Source organism: Pygoscelis adeliae, unplaced genomic scaffold (assembly GCF_000699105.1).
Source record: "Pygoscelis adeliae isolate BGI_AS28 unplaced genomic scaffold, ASM69910v1 Scaffold31, whole genome shotgun sequence".
NCBI classification, from domain to species: Eukaryota; Metazoa; Chordata; class Aves; order Sphenisciformes; family Spheniscidae; genus Pygoscelis; species Pygoscelis adeliae.
The window spans coordinates 5,810,881-5,817,456 of NW_008824233.1; the positions used below are offsets into that span (position 1 = coordinate 5,810,881).

The 6,576-nt window shown below is 40.8% G+C and overlaps 1 protein-coding gene across 1 annotated transcript in view; it reads left to right on the plus strand.

Moving 5' to 3' along the window:
• LARP1B (La ribonucleoprotein domain family, member 1B) overlaps nucleotides 1-6,576 on the plus strand; it is a 51,749-nt gene that overhangs the window by 11,396 nt on the left and 33,777 nt on the right. The window lies entirely within an intron of this gene.

A 6,576-nucleotide genomic window follows, 5' to 3' on the forward strand; every position in this document is an offset into this window, starting at 1 on the left:
GATGCGTCCATGAGATCTTTCTGCCACTGAATTAAACCGTGCCATTCCAGAAGAATCATGTAGCAATTCATTGATCAGTTTCACAAAACTGGAATAAGTGAAAATGGAGTGTCTAGTAACTAATTGTTTACATGCATTCAGTTGGATAACATAAACTTTTTCTTCTAGATTTTTTTTTTTAGAATGCTAGAGGAAATAAAAATGTAATCATTTTTCTTTAGAAGCAGTGGCACAAAGAGTCTGAATCCAGGCGGTTAAATCAACAGCAGATTATATGGTGCTATAAAGACCTGTTGGAAATATTTCAACTGAGGTCCTTTTTAAAGTGCACTCAGCGCTGATATGCAAAATACAGTTTCACTGTATAATATTAAAAATGTATGTGAGACTAAGGGTTATCAAAACAGTTAGGTTAGCTCCTTATTTTTCAACACTGTTTTTTTAATTGGATGGAAAATAAAAAAATTAGAATTGTGGACACATTTAAGAAAATCCAAAGTCTGTTGTTTCCTCTTTTGGGATCAAAAATGCCAGCAAATTACAGTAGAATAAAAGGTTGTCATGCATCAGCTGTATATGGTATCTGTCCACATCTTATTTTGTGGTAATCTCCTGTAACGTTCTTCTGAGGCTAGTTTGCAGAGAAGGTGAAAACGTAACCGCTTCAATATGAATTTTAGTACGGTAATGACCAGAGTTACACAGAAACAAACAGAAAAATCCAGCCATTTCTCGGGATATGTGACTTCTACACCTTTCAAATCAAGCACTTCGTTCATCTTCGTGGTTAGCGTAATGTTTTTTAATAGGCAGAGTATGAAGCGAAGCTCAGTTTATATAAATATACTCCCTTGAATTTTTGTCTGGCGGACAGGACTAGTAACTGGGAAGAAATCATGGTTCACTTGAACATCGGATAAGTTCAGGTAAAACTGAAGTGCAACAGTTTGTAATAACCCAAATTATTTGACGTACAAATTTACTGAAAATGCAAAAGAAGTTATATTCTGTTGGAAGTTAAATTGCTTGTTTCAAGTGGTTTTTCATCATTTCTTTAGACAGTGTTGGTTTTATATGTATATTGGGAGCAAGTGTGAAGTGACTAGCACATTTAAATGTAGTAAAACACTGTTGGAAGGTTTGAAATCAAATATAAGTAAGCTTACAAATTTAAAATTGAAGGCTTGAATACTATACTAAAAGATTTATGGGGTTTACGTTTTACAAGCTCATTCATCGACTAAGAGTGTTTTACAAGACCATTGTCTGCTGTTCACCAACTTTTTTAGATCTCCCATTTTAAATGTATTTGTGTGCTTTATGTCCTGTTTCTGTTGCAGCTATGAGAAAGGGAGATAACTGGTGGCAAGGGAGAGGGCTTGAATAAATGGAAGAGAGAAAAGACAGATTTTGTAAGGCGGGGAGTAAGCACCAAAAAAATCAACTTCTCTACGCTACAAAGTATAACATGCCAAAGTAAACATTTTGAAAGCGCACAATACTAGAAATTACACAACTGATGGGAACTTGACATCCTGAGGTTAGTGTTCTGATGATGTTACTAACAAGGTTTAACTTGCCAAAAGAGCATACTACTCACAGAAGCAGATTTATGCTAATGTAACTCCTGTTTGTGAGAGTGTCTTTTGGGATAAGTAGTGAAAGACCGGTCTCTGACAAGAATGAGAAATCACACTTAGCTACATAACTAAAGTAACGTTGCCAAATCTGAAAGCCCAGTAAGCAGCATTTAAGAAATTTCTCAGGTTAGAATAACAAAATGGAAAAATGAGCTCTGTGGTCTATTTCTGCCAGTTGCCAGACACAGGAAGCTATTAGCTGGTCTGCGAAGGAGCGAATCTTGCTGTGTAAATGTTTTTAACCTTTGGAAAACTGACTTTTTAAACCAGATTTTAAGGTTAAATCCTAAGAAAGCATTATTAATAATCCATTTTGATGTTAAATGAGAATGTGATTTTAATCCAGCAATTGCATGAGAAAAATATTGGAATAAGGTTCCTGCACTAAATCCAAATAGCAGGTAAGCCTTTCTGTATGTCTTAAATTTATTGTAAAACTGACCTTGATCATTTTTTGGTTTTAATGTTTTTCAATAAAAATCCTAAAAAACCAGTTAGGTGTGATCTTTTTTTCTTTCTTGTTAACAGGAATTCAAAATGCATCTCACTGTCATCCTGTGATCCTTTTCATTCCTACTAGTACTGTAGCACAAGAAGAGCAGTTAATCTACAGTACAAGATAAAAGCTTCACATAACAAACAGTGATACTGCTTTCATGTTTTTCTACATGCAGTACCTAGTGAAGAAAATAAGCTTGTATCATCTAATTAAGATACCGTTGTGATTACAAATTTTATACTTTTCAGTGGCTTCATTGTGCTAGAATTTCCCGGACTTATTTAAAACCCCCTTCTACTTTTAACAGGGTCCAAAATCTGCACCACTTCTTCCTGCTTGCTGCCGTGTTCCAAGCAAGGGTGTGTTGTACCGTAATAAACTCAGAGCATATTGTAGGACTGTCCAGCAGTAATTGAAAAAATCACCCTTGCTGTCGATGGTTGCTCTTGCAAGGTGGGAAGGTGGTGGTAGGGTTTCGGAGTGCCGCTGCCGGGAGGAGGCCATTTCATCATCTGCAGCAGTCTGTCATCTGAATGGGAATATCAGATGCTAGCTGAAAGGCTGCTTTGAACGGATAGCTGTAAATGTTACTGGCAGGTGCATTTTTGAGTCTTGATGATGTTTATATGCAAAAAAAAAATGTCTTGGGAAATTGTTGTGGCTTACTCTGTGGAATTGGAGCAGTCAGACTGACTGAAGCCTGCCGGTTGTACCCAGCAACCAAGATGCAATCAATTTTATTTCGGTGTTCAGTTATGCTGCCTGAAAAGTGAAGGCCGTGGTAACACCTCTGCATACTAATACTGATACTGTCAAAACGTGAGGAAGACAAACAGAGCGGGTAGTGCGTTTTGTCTACATTTGAAAGGAAAGGCTCAGGACAGAGTGAGAGGTTAGGGCTGGTGTGTTATCCGTGAGTAACCCGGGTGAATTTTTTTAGTGTTTTGTTTACATGGTTCTCTCCTGGCACCTAAGTGCTGGTTACCATCTAGAACAGAACGCAGCTGATCATTGTCAAATGGAGCTCTTTGTGATTCCCCCCCGAGTCTGAAAAACACCCCCCTCAAAAGTGACTGCTCAGCAATTTTTTTTAGCAAGGATAGAGCACTTGTGTTGCGTTACTCTAGAAAGTCTGCAAAAAGGTACCATTACGTGAAGGAATGGAGTCTTGTTGCTTTTTCTTACTGGAATGTTATATGCATGTGTATAGATAATCTTTAAATAGCAGATTAGAAAGTGAAAATCCTTGGATCCTCGGAATGCTATTTTTGCTTGGTAGCTGCAAACATTTTGAAGTAGCTAATTTTTTTTTATTTATCTTAATTGTTTGTGTCTTGTGTCACTTTTTTAAGAATGTTGTTCTTAATTACGGTTGGTTGGGCAGGGAAGCTTCTTTATCTTAAACTGTCAGGTTCTCTGTCAGCTTGGCTGTAACGATAAGTTATACAGTTATTGAAAGGAGGGTCATATAGTCTATAGGCATGTAATTCCTCATTAAAAACTTACATGAGTAAAATGCTCCTGTATTATGCAATCCTGTAACTTGCAGTGTTTCCTGGTACGCTTGGATGCTTCTACACAAGATAAAACATAAGCTTTAAAATGTAAAGTAGCTCGTAACGATTGTTATTCTCTTGGTTTCATGTAGTGTATTTGAAAAAGAGGCTGATTTACGACTATTATAAAATGCTGTGCTCTTAAGGGAGGAAGTACTGTGAGTTTTGCCAAGGAAGTCTCACTTGCCCTGCTAGAAAGTAACAAGAGGGATGATACACAGTGGACAAAGAGTTAAGGGTGAGTCTTGGGCAACAGTAAAAGCTTTTTATACGCTCTTCAGGCCCAGTCCATCCAATGAAGTATACAGTAAGCCGCCTACTACCACCAAGTTAGCAAAACAAGTATGTACAAAAACTTCTCAAGCTGCCACATTACTGGTCACCTTTACTGATTTTTTGCCCCCCCTCCCCAACTCTTCATCAGTTTCCTGCTTTTTTCCCCGGTCTATTCAGGTTGCTGCGCTGCAGTATCGCAGTGTTCCTGAAGTCCTGACTAGCCTGCACATCTGCTTCCTTATCTTCTAACACCTGCACGGGAGAAAGAGGAAACAGGAGGTTGATCCCCTCTTACCAGTGACTTAGGTAGGGCCTCTGCAGTTTCGTATCACTCTAACCTCTGCTTAACTTCTGAGTTTGGGAAACCAATAAAAGATGTGAAAATTGTTTTGAACGGGTAGCGTGACTGATACTCCTGTTCTCAGGAATGTAGATGTAAATGTGTACCGAGATTGCCCTTTTTCCCTGTCAAAATTATTCAGTAAGAATGCTTTCCTCCATTCCAAATAAATGTCACTGCAATATGCAATTGGCATGTCCTTGATTAGTAAATTTATTGCATCCAAAAAAACGGAGTTCTTAGTTGCAAAGAAAAATGCTTCTAAGAGTTTGAAGATTTGCTTTAATTTTAATCATTCTACCTTTTTTTCTCTTTCTTGGTGTAAATTTAAAATGAAGAAAGAATACACGTGTCACTTTTGGTACAAAAAGTGCTTAGAAGCAATAGTAATTTTTTTTCTATTTATGAAAAGAGAAACTGCTCCCCTATTACCAATGTTTGGAGCTTAAATCTGCAGTTTCAGAAACGTGCATTAAAGTATCCATGTGGTTTGCTTATAGTAGCATAACAATTGTGGTAGATGTTTTAATTTGAAGCCTTTACCACAGAAGGTCATTAATTTCCAAATATCTTGAACAAAGCAGCAAGCACCTGGGGGTTTTCTTCTTTGAGGTGGACCTGGGCCTCCACCAGCTGATCTGATCTCATCACACCTGGCTGAATGGCACCCTGCTTGGGAGGGAGGCGTCCACAAGCCGCTTCCGTGGGTGGGGACGGTTGAAGTGCTTGGTGGTGTAGAAGATGGCCCCTATTCTTTTGAGCTGCTACTGTACCCGCAGTTCCAGAATAATCCTAGAAATGCCTCGGTGCCTGAAGAAGTGTGAGCTATGGTGGGGGTTTGTTGGGTTTTTCGTGGATTTGTGGTTTTTTTTTCTGATGAAGGGGTAAAACCGCATACAATCTCATTAAAGCAGAGAATAATGTTACCCCAAACAGAACATATTTTGCTGCTGCAAAACACTGGAAATCTGGTTACTCGTGACACTATTTTAAAAAATATTTTACTAGCTTTATAAAAGGCTATTTAAGAATTTGCTTAGTTCATTGAAGAGATTTTGGCTATTTTTTGGAAGACATTTTATAGGAAAGGGAGTAAACAGGGGCCAAGCCCTACAGCTGTTGCTTGAGAGACTGAACACAAGAAATTGGAGAGGAAAGGGCATCTTAAGGTGTAGCCAAGAAGAATTATGGGAGTGCTAGGAGGTTGCAAAGAGGGAGAGGGGTGATTAATTTCATGCTGCGGTGGCTTTCCTCATTCTGTGACCATAGTGCTGCTGGGATAACCCAGCGGCGGAAGTGCGGGTATAACCTCCTAACGAATCCAGCAAGCGTGATACGAGTGCACGTGTGCTATTGCGAGATGATTTCTGGGAGATCTTTGGCAGAAAGTAGAAAGGCAGAGGAGACATGGTGTGATGGCAAAGGCACCTGTCTGTTGCAATGCTTACATGGTGCGCGATTCCCTTGCTGCTCGGACCCAAGTATGTTCTCACGTGCCCGTTGAACCCGTTCTCTAGGCTGTGCTACTGGAAGTGCTGAACCAGAGAAGGCCACTTCGCTTCAGCGAAGCGTGGTCATCCTCCCGCTGTATTTTGAGACCCTCGGCGTATTGTACCACTATGGGGAAGACGTATAAAAACGAGATGTCCAGTAAGCGTTACTTGAGAGCTTAACCCGTCTTTAACTGGGCGTGCCTGTGATGGGGAGCAGGAACACAGCAGGGGCTGTATCTCGTGCTCTCCTGTCCGGCGTTGCCTGCCATCTTGGCCTGTGTTTCGTTTCAGCCTCCCACTCAAGCAGCCCGTTTCAAAGCAGACTTGATATTGAAAAGCAGGAGAAATGATCACTGATTCTAATTAGGTTTTCAAAAGTGAGCCACGCCCTCGCTTTAAAGCAGCTGCTGGGTGACTTATGATTTTTTTTAGCAGCAGCGAGGAGCGCCGAGTTGCTCCGTCTGTGTGTTTGTGTTTCCGGGGGTGGGTGAGGCGTGCGCGCGGGCTTGGTTTTGGGCGCCCGCAGGTGCCTGCCCGCTTGCCAGCGGCCGCCGCTTGGGCACCCGGGTGGACTTTATTCCTTTTTAATTAACGCAAGCTCGTTAACGCAAGGTCGGGACGGGGTATGTTACTAACAAAGGTGCTTAAGCAGCCGAAGGGAATTACGAAGTTTTTTACCAGGGTACCCCTGCTGCCTGGGGCTGCGCTTGCCACGCTACTTAAAGAGGTGCTTTCTGAGGGCCGTTGCGCGGAGGAAAGCGGGGCCGCCCCC